General features: G+C 39.1%; 2 protein-coding genes across 4 annotated transcripts in view; both read left to right on the top strand.

Annotated features, from left to right (window-relative positions):
* LOC135749755 (adhesion G protein-coupled receptor F4-like) overlaps positions 1–13,795 on the top strand; it is a 54,472-nt gene that overhangs the window by 19,064 nt on the left and 21,613 nt on the right. The gene's annotated exons all lie outside the window — the stretch shown is intronic.
* Positions 8,595–13,795, top strand: part of LOC135749745 (adhesion G protein-coupled receptor F5-like) — a 73,195-nt gene continuing 67,994 nt past the window's right edge. For 2 of the 3 annotated variants that reach the window (XM_073816332.1, XM_073816330.1), the window contains exon 1: positions 8,596–8,795. The gene's annotated coding sequence lies outside the window, so the exon portion shown is untranslated. Of the gene's footprint in view, positions 8,796–9,050; positions 9,233–13,795 lie in introns of all 3 variants that reach the window. The other variant, XM_073816331.1, reaches the window with a different exon arrangement.

Below are 13,795 nucleotides of genomic sequence, written 5' to 3'. Positions count from 1 at the left end.
CATTATCCTGCTGGAAGTAGCTATCAGAGGATGGGTACATGGTGGTCATAAAGGGATGGACATGGTCAGAAACAATGCCCAATTGGCACTAAGGTGCCTAAAGTGTAGCATTAAAAAAAATCTCCCACAACATTACACCACCACCACCAGCCTGCACAGTGGTAACAAGTTATGATGGATCCATGTTCTCATTCTGTTTATGCCAAATTCTGACTCTACCATCTGAATGTCTCAACAGAAATCGAGACTCATTAGACAATGCAACATTTTTCCAGTCTTCAACTGAACAAAATTGGTGAGCTCGTGCAAATTGTAGTCTCTTTTTCCTATTTGTAGTGGAGATGAGTGGTACCCGGTGGGGTCTTCTGCTGTTGTAGCCCATTCGCCTCAAGGTTGTGCGTGTTGTGGCTTCACAAATGCTTTGCTTCATACCTCGGTTGTAATGAGTGACCTCTAGCATCAACAAGGCATTTTCGCCCACAGGACTGCCGCATACTGGATGTTTTTCCCTTTCCATACCATTCTTTGTAAACCATAGAAATGATTGTGCATGAAAATCACAGTAACTAAGCGGTGAAACGTGTGTTAATATATATGATTGTAAAACCTGACAATTAACATGATGACACCTCCCTCAGGCTGAATTATGTAAGGCAATTATTAGGGATGCACCGAATATTCGGCCACCGAAAATTTTCGGCCGAAAATAGCCCAAAAGAGCATTTTCGGCTTTCGGCCGAAAGACTTTTATCACCGAAACAATGCGGCTGAAATGTTGTGATGACGCAAACAGAAACCGCGCCCTGCACGTGCTTGTCTGAAGCAACATGTACATGTATGCGGCGTGGATGTATTTAACCGCAAAAAGGCGCTAAAGTACGCACAGAGGCACATGCGGTTGTGTCCGGTCCAGACGTGATCATCACAGTGAGTACGCCCTTCAAAGATCAGAACTCTTGATGTGTAAACTTTAGAGAGAGTCGCGCAAATGTGTCTCATACTGTATAGTCCATTAACATGTGCCGAACAAAGCAATGAAAAACAACGTAATGTTTTTATGCTGCGCTGTTTGGGATTCGCCTTCGTTCTCTGTGTGCGCGCGCGTTTAAGTGCCCTCAATAGTGCACACACGAGTGAGACGCAAACAAGCGAACGTAAAATCTTTCTGTTATTGACCGGGCACATATAAACAAAATTATCTCCAAAGTATTCTTTTTCTAATAAAAACATTTATTTATGTCTTAAGTGTATGTATAGATTACAGTCATAAACCAGTCTCTGCTTATTTAAAGAGACACCTCAATTACTTAAGTCTAACAAAGAGACAAATAGCTCTAAAAATAATAATATATTTAATTTATACATAAAAGACAGTGTTATGACTCATTTAATTCGATTTCTGTACCTAATGCTAATGTTAGCCCTTATTAATGTGCAGCTTTGTTCTTTTTTATAAATGTTTGTAATTTCTTTATTTGTTATTAGATTTTCCCCACCCCCTTTTTGCTGATAGAAAAATAATCCGATCTGTACCTCAAAAACTGTAATGTGATCTGAACCGTGAGTTCTGTGATCTGTCACACACCCCTAGTAAAGGTAGTACACAGTGATAGCCATAAATGCATTTGTACTAATAATTGGCATAATAATTTATTTCGGTGTTTCGGTTTCGGTTTTTCGGCCTTGGTTTCCTCATTTTCGGTTTTCGGTTTCGGCCAAGAATTTTCATTTCGGTGCATCCCTAGCAATTATGCCAGGCAAAAGTGTTCTGTTTGTTTAGTTATCTGAAGTTAAACTCCTCTAAATGTTTGCCCCCCAAAAACAATTTAACATCAGCCACCACCGCCTAGGTACAAAGTTTCTAAAAGTGTACCGCCCTAGTGACAGCTTTTGTACCTTTCTGAGTGTGCATGAACAAATAACTAGATTTGCAAACCGGATCATGTTCATTCAGAAAATTAAATTAATTATGTCTACTTTGATGCTGGTGAATGTAGTGAATGTACACTGTTAGATGTCACTGTAGATTTAGCAGTACATTACTGTAAAAATCCACAGTACTATACTGTATGTGTACATTACAGTACAGTACTGCAGTTCATAATGCATTCTGGGTAAATTTTTTTGAGCGGGAACATTTTACAGTATATTTTGGTCTTGATGTAACCTTGCTGTAGCCATTGCTGTAATGTGCCAGGTGTACTTGCAATAATCAGAGAAAGTGCGCCAACGTCAAATCACACAGAGGGAGAGAGAGCACAACTCCTGGCTGCAGCTGAAGGAGGAAGATTGATTTCTGGCAGTTCGGTAAGTTTGAAATATTTCTGTTTCATGAAAACTTAATTTTTAGTTTAAGAATGTTGTCAATAGTTTGTCACAATATTGTTTTAAACGTGCAATGAGAGAGAAAAACGGTCGCCAACAAAGTTTCAATCTCCCTCAGAAAGTAAGCTAACGTAAACGTTACACACAGATGTCTACCGCTGCTTTAACTCGCTTTACACCTTTATTAATGAATATAGGGTTGTTTTAACTAAATTATGAGGGTTTTGGTGAGTTTATATTGTGTTGAAAGTGTGGTGACAATGAATATTTTTAACGAAATGGACAAAGACAACCCGCCAGCGCGGTCTTGCGGTCCCAGCATAACGGTCGTTTATCTCGGCGTTTCATCCGTTCAGTTAGCGTCAGAGAAAAGTATTAAGTTCGACTGTTTGGCAAGGCTGACTCGTGGTTGTAAACAGACAGGACTTGACACGCCGTACACAGCATACTGTAGTACCGAACTCCTCCACAGAAGTGAAAACAAGAAACCTCATATTTAACTGGATATATGCATCGAACTCATTGCAGCTTTAACTTCGACCAAATATAATTCAGACCTGGGCTCATCTTAATATCAGATGAACGAAAGGGATTGCCGCGCTTGTTGTTGTTATTATATTACGGTATATCAGCAAAAGCAGAGAATATCTTCTCTTAAGCGTTTTACACGTCCAGTAAGTTGTCCAATACTTTTTTATGGCATATTGTTTCCACCACTTCAGATGCATTACATGCAGTATATATAAGTTTCCAAAACACATCAAATCAATGCACGAAAAGAGAATGGGCTCCGCATTTACGTACCTTTGTCTTCTCGTCTCTGTCATCTGATCCTTCATCTCTGGATGTAAAATAGTCCATAATAACATCGTGTAGGAAACTGGCATCACCAGGATTGCTCAGATTTAGGCGATCATGTTTATCTTTAAAGTGAGCAGCTAGCTACTAACTTGTTAATAAACTTTGCGTGAAATAGTGTTACACCCAGTGGTGTAGTCTACGTGATACGCAAGTATACGCCGTATACCCACTAGAAATTGTCAAGGATTTCCGTATACCCACTAAAAATAGCGCGAGGATGCGTAACAGCATGGTTTTGTTACATTTTTAAAGTTTAGTCATAATATAGATGTGAAGCATTGACCATTAGCATGCTACACTTGCTACTTTAGCGGGTTGAAATACATATTAGGCTATATACTTCATGCCGAACTGCGCGATCCGATCGGCGTATGAATTTCTATGAAATCAGATTACTATAGTGACGCAAAAGTAACTGGGGAGCAGACTGGCGAGTGACAGCAAAGTACCGCGAGAGAGACTCCAGTTATCACATGGAGAAATCTGCTTTGACTCGCTCTCGCGGTACTTTGACATCACCAAGAGGTCTGCTTAGCGCCAAATGAACTCGAACCTACAGTGTAGCTGCTCATGCGACACTGTAAACAAACAGTCCAGAGAATTGAACGAGTGCTGCAACATAAACTCCATAGAGTTTACAACGCACATGTGAGTAAACAACATTTAAATCATCAGTCCAGTTTATTACTTTATCTGGAGGTAAGGCTCCAAATGCAATAAAATAAGCCCTTGATAATATCCTGATGGTTTTTAGCTGCCTTCAGTTCCTCTGCATGTTTGCTTGTGCTTCACAGTGTTAAACTTCCCTTCTCTGTGTTCATTTATATATCTACGTTCAAGATGTATATGATCTTAAACTTCTGTTTGGTTTGGGTGTCTAATATTAGGCTACATGATGGTCTTGTAATAATAATTATGTATAAGCCTATTTTCATTTTTAGACAATGCTTATATTATATGCAAAAATAAGCTTTTATATCAATGACTATGCAAATTAGAGTTAATTCATGTTCATCTTAAATGTGTATTAATTAAAAACATTTACACCATTAAATTACACATGGTAATGTTATCAATAGTTGTCAGATAATAGCTATTGAAAGAATTGAATATTTTTTCTCCTTTAATGCATGTGTTTGCCACAGATTGAAGATTTATTTAATTTTAATTAACAGTTAAATAACTTTTGTCCCTGAGTAAGATGTTGATTAACACTAAACCAGTCTAAAAATCAGTCCAGTTTCCCCAGCTGTAAACCCATTGGCTGTTAAAGCCTTTTTTTCTTATAAAAAAACTGACATGATGATAACACGTTCAGTTTATGTGTTATGAGTACACTTTCAGAATGCTCTTAGTTACATGAAGATCCATACTATGCATCTGTGAGTGTGGTGGTGCTTATGAGGTGTCACGCTAGGATGAGTGAGCATAAGGGTGAGAGGGAAAAATCACAGTATACTCACTACAAAAATCTAGACTACACCACTGGTTACACCACAGCCGGACCGGGTAAAACATTAAAGGGACAGTCTTTTTACCTTATCACTATAAATCGCTATTTTCTGCACTAAACGAGACATTTTCAGAGATTTTCTGTAGACAAGATGTTATAGAATAATAATTAAAAAAAGACTTATTTAGATATTTATATATAATATATAATATAACAACTAATATACATATATTTGTTTTACAACTGACTAAACACTTACAGAAAGGTTTTATTTGTTAGCATAGCATGATAATTAATACATTTTTAAATCAATCACTTTGTCTCTGCACAATGAACATTATCAAATATTATTAATGTTGTAAAATATATTGTTCATTGTTAGTTTATATTAGCTAAGGCATTACCAAATGTTAAGGAACAAACTATTGTAGTAAAGTGTTACAAAATTTTCTTTTACCATTTCCTTCACAATGTCTACTTATTTCTATGGCTAACAGATTTTGTAACATTTGTCTTTTTTACAGTCTTACCATTGCTTGTAAACTGGATTGGGTAAGATGGATCATCTTTAAAGGAACCAGGCAAGTACATGATGTACAGTTACAAGTCATGTATTTTTTCGAATGCAATATTAAATGCTTTCACGTCACATGTAAAAGTACACAGGAATGTGGCTAATCACTTTTTATTTGTAGTTTACCTGAGTGTCCTTGCACTTTTCAGGAGTTAAGGCAGATGTGGAGGCACAACGGGTGACACCAGACACACCCAAGCACATTATGTGTTCGGTAAGTTTGTACTTTACCACTACAGCTTCTTTAAATACCCATGTATACACTCATTCACAATTCCCACACACAACACTGTAACACGACCATACACAACATGTACAGAATTGTCTTAGTTTGCCATGTAGAAATATACAAACAGAAATATTCAGACTTTGGTTATGAGAAATTTAATAATTGTATTTATTGAGCAGAGGTGTCCCTGGACTTTATTGACAAAAGATTTTGTTTTCAGAATAAAAAGTTGTGTCCAAATCAGTAACAATTGTACTTTCTGTTCAGGACATTCAATCATGACAGGATCCAGGTGGATGCTGTCCATTGAGGAAAGAGTTTGTTCAGCGGTAAGTGAATCTTCTGTATTTTAATGTAATTAGGTGTGGAACAGTAGAATAAGAGCAAAAGGTTTCAGAATAGGAGTAAATTCAAGGCTGAGTTTAGTTTTTTAAGAATCTTTTTATTTGTTGACTTAATGTTTATGATATTTCTAACAGGTTTCTGGATAGAATTAATTCCAAAGATGGGAAAAAGTGCACATCCAGACAAGGAGCAAGCAAAAAGACAAGGAACTTAGTGCAGAGAAAAGCTGTGGCCATTAACCCCCATGTGAACAGCTTCATGCAGTCCCTGATTGAGTTCGAATGGACGACTTCAAAGTAAAGGCCACTGTGGTCTGTCTGCCACAGTTTAATGCATTTATTTTTAGTGTTAAATGAAATTCAAGTAGAATATTTAAAACTGTGGGCCAGTGTTCTTTTTACCACAGTGAAATGTTACCTTTTAGTCGATGATGGACTTTAAACTGAAAACTTCAAACTATGGACCAGTGTTCTATTTGCCAGAGTTAAATATGTTACAGCAGGGGTCTCCAAACTTGTTTATACTTATTGATTTTATTTTATTTAACTTGTTTATATGTTTATTATTGTTTAAAATCTTGTTTTAAATATGTCTTATTTCAATTAAATGTTTTTTTAAATAAAATTTTGATACATACATTGCTTGGATTGCCTTTTAATTCATTATGTTTTAATGTAGCATTTTTACCATATTAATAACTATAGATTTAAACCTAAATATCTAGCTATTATATATAATATTATTGTATTAACTGTAATAAGTAATAAATAGTATTTATGGGTCAATATAGACATTACAGTAAATTACTGTAAAAATAGACTACTGTAATAAAATATTGTAAAATTACAGTACAGTACTGCTTTGTAACTATACAGTACTAGTTTCTGTACTGTAAAATGGTATTACAGTACAGTACTGTAAAACCAAAATACAGTAACTTACTGGCAACCGTGCTGCCAGTACCGTACTGTAAAAATACAGGGAAATCGTTAACAGTGTAGGCTACTTAAAACCAACACTAAAAAAACACACTGTACAAAACAGAAGTGTGTTATGTATTTTTTCTGTTGTTTTTGGTTCATGTTGTGTGTATATACAGTAGCAATAAAAATCATCTGAAAACAATTTTTGCTACCTCAAATTTGATTGTTTAATTAACTAAGATTTACAAGTCATTTCAACTTACTATTGAGATAAGTTGCTACTGTACAACTTATAAAATGAAGTTGACCTATTTTAACTATATTTTATGAGTTCTAACAACTTGATAAAAAAAACTTGATTCTAACAAGTGGATAAAAAATGAAGGCAGCAAAGATTTTTAGTGTCCCTACATATTAAAAAACCTTCTTACAATGGCTTGACACATTGTGCTGTGACATCAGAAGGGATTAACAGACAATAGAAGTCTGAATTTAGTAACTGAACTAGGGAGTTGTTCTAAGAAAGTGTTGGCGGGAAAATTAGGCCTTAAGGCAATATTAAGTCAGTAAGTCAGTTTTTGTTTCTCTTTTATTTATATTGTGTTTGCTGATGTCATAACCAAATGTCATAGTTGTGTCAAAGCAAAAATAATTTTTATTATATAATTTATGGTTTTATAATTAATTATTCTCTATGAAAAGTCATATTCAATAGAAATAAAAAGAAATAAAAAAAAACGTATCACCTAAAAACATTTGTTTATCATTTTGACAGCATATCTAGATCAGATGAAACTGATATTGTTTTAACAATGCCATTCCTGCATCTACGTCTATATTCATGATAAGAACCGGTAGATCTACATGTTGATCTACATTTGGGGAAGGACAATTATTAGGTATCTCAAGTTCACCTAACCTTCATATCTTTAGACCAGATTAGCTATACTTTTTGTAAATAAGAACCAGCTTTACTATATAAACATAATTATTATATAATTCTATCCCATAGAGTTCCAAACCCTTATGACTTTTAATTTATATTCAGTCAAAAAATAAAACAACTACTTTTAGCTAATGAATTTATGCAGGCTAGAAAACAAATTTAAACATCAGATAAAATAGCATCTAGGCATAAAACAGGGATTTTGAGTTTGCCGCTGTCTTCGGGTCAGGGCTTTACTACTCAACTGGCGATGCACTTACAAAGGGCTACAATGGTGCACATAATAGCATAACAACTTCAACTTGACTCAAACTGCTTGTTGTTATCCTTTATCCTTGACTTCTTGCATTTTGCGATTTTTTTATTAGAAACATTATACTTCTAAAATAGTTGAGGACAGACGGGGAGCTAAATCCCTCTAAAATGGGTCCCAACCCAGCTGAGACTTGAAGAAGGGCCTTGTTACATTCCATACATAGCCACTGTGCCGCCACCGGTTAGGAGAGCACTACTGTCTCATTGGTGTTTTACTAAATAAGGCAACATATTTATTTAAAAAACAGAAATGGACAAGATTATGTGTAGTATTGGTGGGGAGGACTGGTGTTTGTGTGTGTGTTTGGATTATGGGAACAAACTTTTCTCCTCTGAACACAAACTGTATAGGCAACTGTTGCATGCCCCCTTTCATCACAATTCCAGGAAATAATCCCTGTGAACCCACATCTTATAATATATTTAGCCGGTTCAATGAGCTTCAAGTAGCCTAATTGGTGAGTCATAACAAATTCATACAAAGTATTTTTATTATTATAATCAGTGAACACTCCCTTTCTCGAATGTGAACAAAGGTAGTTATGGGTATTTACATACATGTGCATTATGCAGAACAAGGAAATTATTATATGTTTTTTTGCAGTGCATATGAATAGGTTACTCTGCCTATGAACTTAGAACAAGTGAACATGAAAATAGCCAAAAGAAACAAACTAGTTTAGTCTGTAGACGACCTACAAGTGCTGTGGTGACTACAAAGACACTTTATAGGTGGATCATTTAACATCAACTGAAAGTCTTCAGAGCCTTAAAAGTGAAGTGTCAGCACACTAATGGTGTCACTTCAGGACTGTTACACCCAGGTAAGGTCAGAGTGCCAGAAATCAATGCATCTATTGTTTTAAAATAAATGTGCTGTTAACCTCTTTTGAAATCTTTAGCCTAGTTGTTAACTATTGTAAATGTTTATTTTATTTTTTTAAAAACTGTAGTGCTTGGTAGTTTATGCTTCTGTTTATTTATTTATTTTATTTCAACTTATAGTGACAGGGCCTGGATATTACTGTAATGTATTACTGTTGTGTTTGTTATATATCAATCTTTTTTTATATTTACAGATTGTCCTGTGCAGATTTAAATACCTGAACTCAAATTTGATTTAAACAGAGGCAACTGAAAGTGCTAATATACAACCTAACAGCAGTGGGGACTTGTCTAATATCACTGTCACAGTAACCACTAAATCGATACTATAGCAAAGATATTAACTTCCACAGTGAATGTGTCACAGCAGAAACAGGTACACAAAAATACTCACACATGTTTTATCTCTCGCACAAACTATGTTTCCTTGTTTCTTTGGTATTGTTAGTTTTGTTACAGTATGTAAGACAAAAGCCCAGTATTTATACTTTTTATACATTTATTAAGGCTTGTATTGTTCATTATGCCTTTTGCAAAACTCTTGATACTAAGTCCAACAGACATCTGTGTGAGCTAAACTTTGGATCGTTGTTTATTTCTATGGCAAAATATGCATTCACTGACTACTCTTCTTTTCTCATGGCAATTTATACGTATTTTACGAGGTGGATAATTTGTATTAATTGGTACGACCACATTAGTACATTTTTGTTTGATTTGCCTTGACCCCTGTGACTTTAGAGTTAGGTTTATGATATTGTTTTTTTTTTATGAAAAGTTTTGCACAATTAACTTCGTACATATTAATACGAATTAGCCAACTCATAAAATATCTACAAATTCTTGTGAAATCATGCTGTCTTTTCTCATTTCGATACAAAAACTGCAAAAAATATGTGTACCTACAAGCCAATTTGCATAAGTTTCCATAATCTTTTTTTTTTAAAGTAAAATCATGCATGCAAGATCGTAATACAAAACTGAATTGGGGGCATACACACCAAAGCTTTTTTAAGCGGCTGAAAATGCTCGGCAGATGCCGACTACCAGCCTTATTTCAGCCGACTGCCAGCTTTTTTCAGCTGAGCGCTTTGGTTGCTGTGATACTTCTGCTTTGTTTATCAGTCGATAAACAATGGGCCGGTTGGTTGTTGTGATATTTGTCCGGCCCCTCCTCAACGGCCTCATGAGAGCTAACATGAGCTTTTTACCCAAAGTCGAATATTTCTTAACTCTCAGCGCTAAGCACAGAAAAAAGCTACCTTAGACAGCAATTTGTTGCATTTCATCAGTAATATTGATGTAAAAATTAAATGCTATCAAAACAGTTGGACCAACCATAGCTGAACACTTACAGTACACGTGTTAATCCTTCACAAAATTTCATTACCATCTATAGAATGGGGTGTGATATTGTTTTATGAACTGTTCAAGTGTGAGGTCCACTGTATTATTTTGTTGCTTATGTTTTGTTTATGTTTAGTGTATTTTTTATTTACATTTAAAATTGTTTATATTATATCAGTCCTGTAACACACGTAGTGTAAAAGTAACTTTGATCAGACTTTAGGCAGACAAAGTAATAGTTTTCTGTACACTCTAAAAATGGCAGGGTTATTTTTGACCCATAATGGGTAAATATTGTACAGAACACATGCTGGCTTAAACATTGACCCGATGCTGGGTTATTTTAACCCAACTGCTGGGTTATTATACCATATACATGGTTGCATAAAAACAACACAACATTGGGTAATTTTTAACCCAGCATGCAGTAATTTTTAACCCAACATGTGTTGTGTCCAATATTTTCCCATTATGGGTCAAAAATAACCCAGAAATAAACAAAAATAAACAAATAGTAAATAAGGTTCAAAATCCCACCCAAAGTGAACTGAACACCACACCTAAAAATAAAGGTGCTGCACGGTGCCATAGAAGTAACATTTTTGCCCCAATGGTTCTATAAAGAACCTTTAACATCCGCAGAACCTTTCTATTTCGCTAAATGGTTATTTGTAGAGGAAAACATCTCTTGTGGAGTCATGAAATGTCTAAATAATGCATTATTTTCTATTCTAAACTTAAACTTGTAACTTTGTTACAATTATACCAAATACATTTATCAGGAATGCCAGCGTAAGTTGATGAACGCAGAAGAAATAAAGTGATGTATGTGAATGCGCAACACTGTCTGTGATTCAGCTCTTTAAGAATGTGGGCGAGCAGAGCTCTTTGTTTTTAGTGTGTGAAGAATGTGAACGAGCACATCTGTCTGTGTTTCTGTGCATGCGCATGGTCTCTTTGCGCTTCACATCTCAGTTTGCTGAACAACTCCTGACGCAAATGCAATGATATGAGAAGAATTAGTAAACAATAATTAAACTAACATCAAAATATTATTTTACAGTTGTTTTTAGTTCCCTTTTAGTCGGTCACTACGACGTCACGTCGTGACCGACGAATTGGGAACTCGCTTAGAGAGACCAATCTGCTTCGTATACTACTAAAACGCCAATGAACTTGGCATTGAGATATTTGCATAATGCTGGCGCCGCCCCGCCAGGTGCCTTTATAAGCAGCAGGTGCAAATAGGGAAATTAGCTTTTTCGCTTCGAAAGCCGGCTTTATCTGCTACTGAGAAGCTACTTTACTCTGTTGGGATTTGATTGCTGAAGTTGGTTGAACTAGCAGTATCACAGCGGACGCTTCGCTTATTCCACGGCTCTACATCTGTTTATTGTTTTGAGTTTAGTGTGTGCGTTGCCTTCCTGTGCGCTCATCAACTAAGCATCTGAGTGAATTTCCCTAAAAGAGTGATACGAGAGAGCTTTGTGCCTTGTTAAAGGCAGCCACTCTCTCGTATATGCGGAGATCAACGTCCTTTTCAGGATAGCTTTTCGCCCGTGCGATCTTGGATGCGAGAAGTATAAGGGTTCCAGTGATGGTCACGAGCGCTGTCTTCGTGCTCAGGCATCGAGCACTCCGGGGCTGCGTTCGTGGAGAGTTTCTGTTCTCTCTGTGAGAGCATAACCCTCTTGGATTGCGGAGACGACTGTCGTTTCTACGGGAACGCTGTCCGCGCCTTTGCAGTGCTGACGCCGCCATGGTGCGGCTGTCAAGCGCTCGCAGGGCGCCCTTCGCGTCACTACGCTGAGTAGGACGGAGGATGCGTCCTCCACCTACCGGCCTTCTCATCCTCAGCCGGTTGAGGCTCCGGTGGAGACTGCAGAGTCGTGTTCTACGATGTCTGCCGAATCCATTGGACCTCCTTCTGGTCCCGTCACTTCTGCAGCATCAGAGGGGTGTCCATTTTTCCTCCGAGGCAGAGTCGTTCCGGAGATGGCGGCCGTGCCCGCTCGAGCGGCGGAGACAGTAGAGTTGGAAAGGTTAACCCCTCTCCGCCCGAACCGTCCCGCCCACAGGATTGGTACTTCGGAGCTGCTCGGGCCTCTCGGTCCTCTCCTCCTGTGCCTTTCTTTCCCGACGGCACGAAGAGCTGACGTGATTTGCGGCCATCCGGCCGTTCAGCTTTCACCCCTCACCTCCCTCACCAACGGAGCCGCTAAAGGCGGGGACCCCTTCAGTGGAGCGGGATGTGTTCCTGGAGGGACCACCCAACCCTTCCCTCCCGTGTTTGTAGACAGTCGTCCGGTTACGGACGCTGCCCATCAGGCATGCCGGAGAGGCGGCTTCGGCCCTGCACGCAATAACGTTGCTGCAGGCTCACCAAGGATTTACGAGGGAGGCCGCGACCTTCAGTCGTGCGATGTCCACCACAGTGGTTCAAGATCGCCACCTTTGGCTGTGTCTGGCTGACATGACGGACGCAGACGAGAACAACTTGAATGCTCCTGTCTCACAGACCGGCCTCTTCGGCGAGCCAGGGGAGTCGTACAGCTCCGCTCCGCAGACTGAGGCGATCTCCTAGGTCATGCCCCGGCGGAAGAGAGCTGCCCTTGGTCCACCACGCCGGCTCCTCAGTCTGCCTCTCGCCGTCGGCGTCCTGCGGCGACCACCTCCGTTCCCCTCCTCGGACCCCATCTCGGCAGCGCAGGGGAACCGGTCGTCAGCAGCTCGCCCCGCCCGCTTAGCCGCTTCCCGTGAAATTCGGGAGTTTAAGTGGCCAGTGAAGGGCGACCCGGATTGGCAGAGGATCACTCTTCAGGAGATGGAGCTCCTTCCCCCGATAGAGGGTCGGGTGGAAAATCCTTGGTTTGCATATGTTCCACCGGCTGTTCGGCCGGTACCCACTTAACCACACATAAGAGTGCATTCCTCTTCCCTCTCTAGGTCTCCGGAGGATCGAAAGAGCCGTGAGCGGGTACACACCAGCTCCCCTAACTCTCCTCTATCGCCAGCGGGTGACCTGAGGAGTCCGAGCTCTCCGCTGAGGAGACCGGACCACCAGCACCCTCATCGGAGTCTGCGCTCTCCGTAGAGGAGACCAGACGACCGTTACCCTCAGCGGGCTCAGGTCAGTGTCACACACACATACTGTAGATGTTTATGCTGTCACAGCAGACGGCAGTCCCACCTGTCTCGCTTCGCTGCCCCACCGTGGGTACTTCGATAGTGTCGTTATTTCTCCTCGTACGGTGCCTGGGTGCTTGGCTTCAGTTCCCAGCCCGTTTCGTTGGGTTTTACGCACGATCCGCCTCGGTTACGAATCCGGCACCCCCAAAATTCGGGCTTTCGTTTCACTGTAGTGAAAGCGTCCGATGCACATGTACTGCGTGCAAAAGTCGATATCCTGTTGGCGAAGGATGTTCGAGCCGGTCCCTCTTACCGAGATGATGATGATAGGGTTTTTCCAGCCTTTATCTCATAGTACCCAAAATACGCGGCGGGTTACGATCGATTTGATTTACGCACCGGCTCTACGAAGGTGTTCTTTTTGGATGATAACGCCGAGGCTCGTATTTCAATATTCAGATCG

The sequence above is a fragment of the Paramisgurnus dabryanus genome, chromosome 12 (assembly GCF_030506205.2).
Source record: "Paramisgurnus dabryanus chromosome 12, PD_genome_1.1, whole genome shotgun sequence".
NCBI lineage: Eukaryota > Metazoa > Chordata > Actinopteri > Cypriniformes > Cobitidae > Paramisgurnus > Paramisgurnus dabryanus.
Note: the sequence above shows the minus strand (reverse complement) of the source record. Positions and strands in the feature narration are given on the sequence as shown.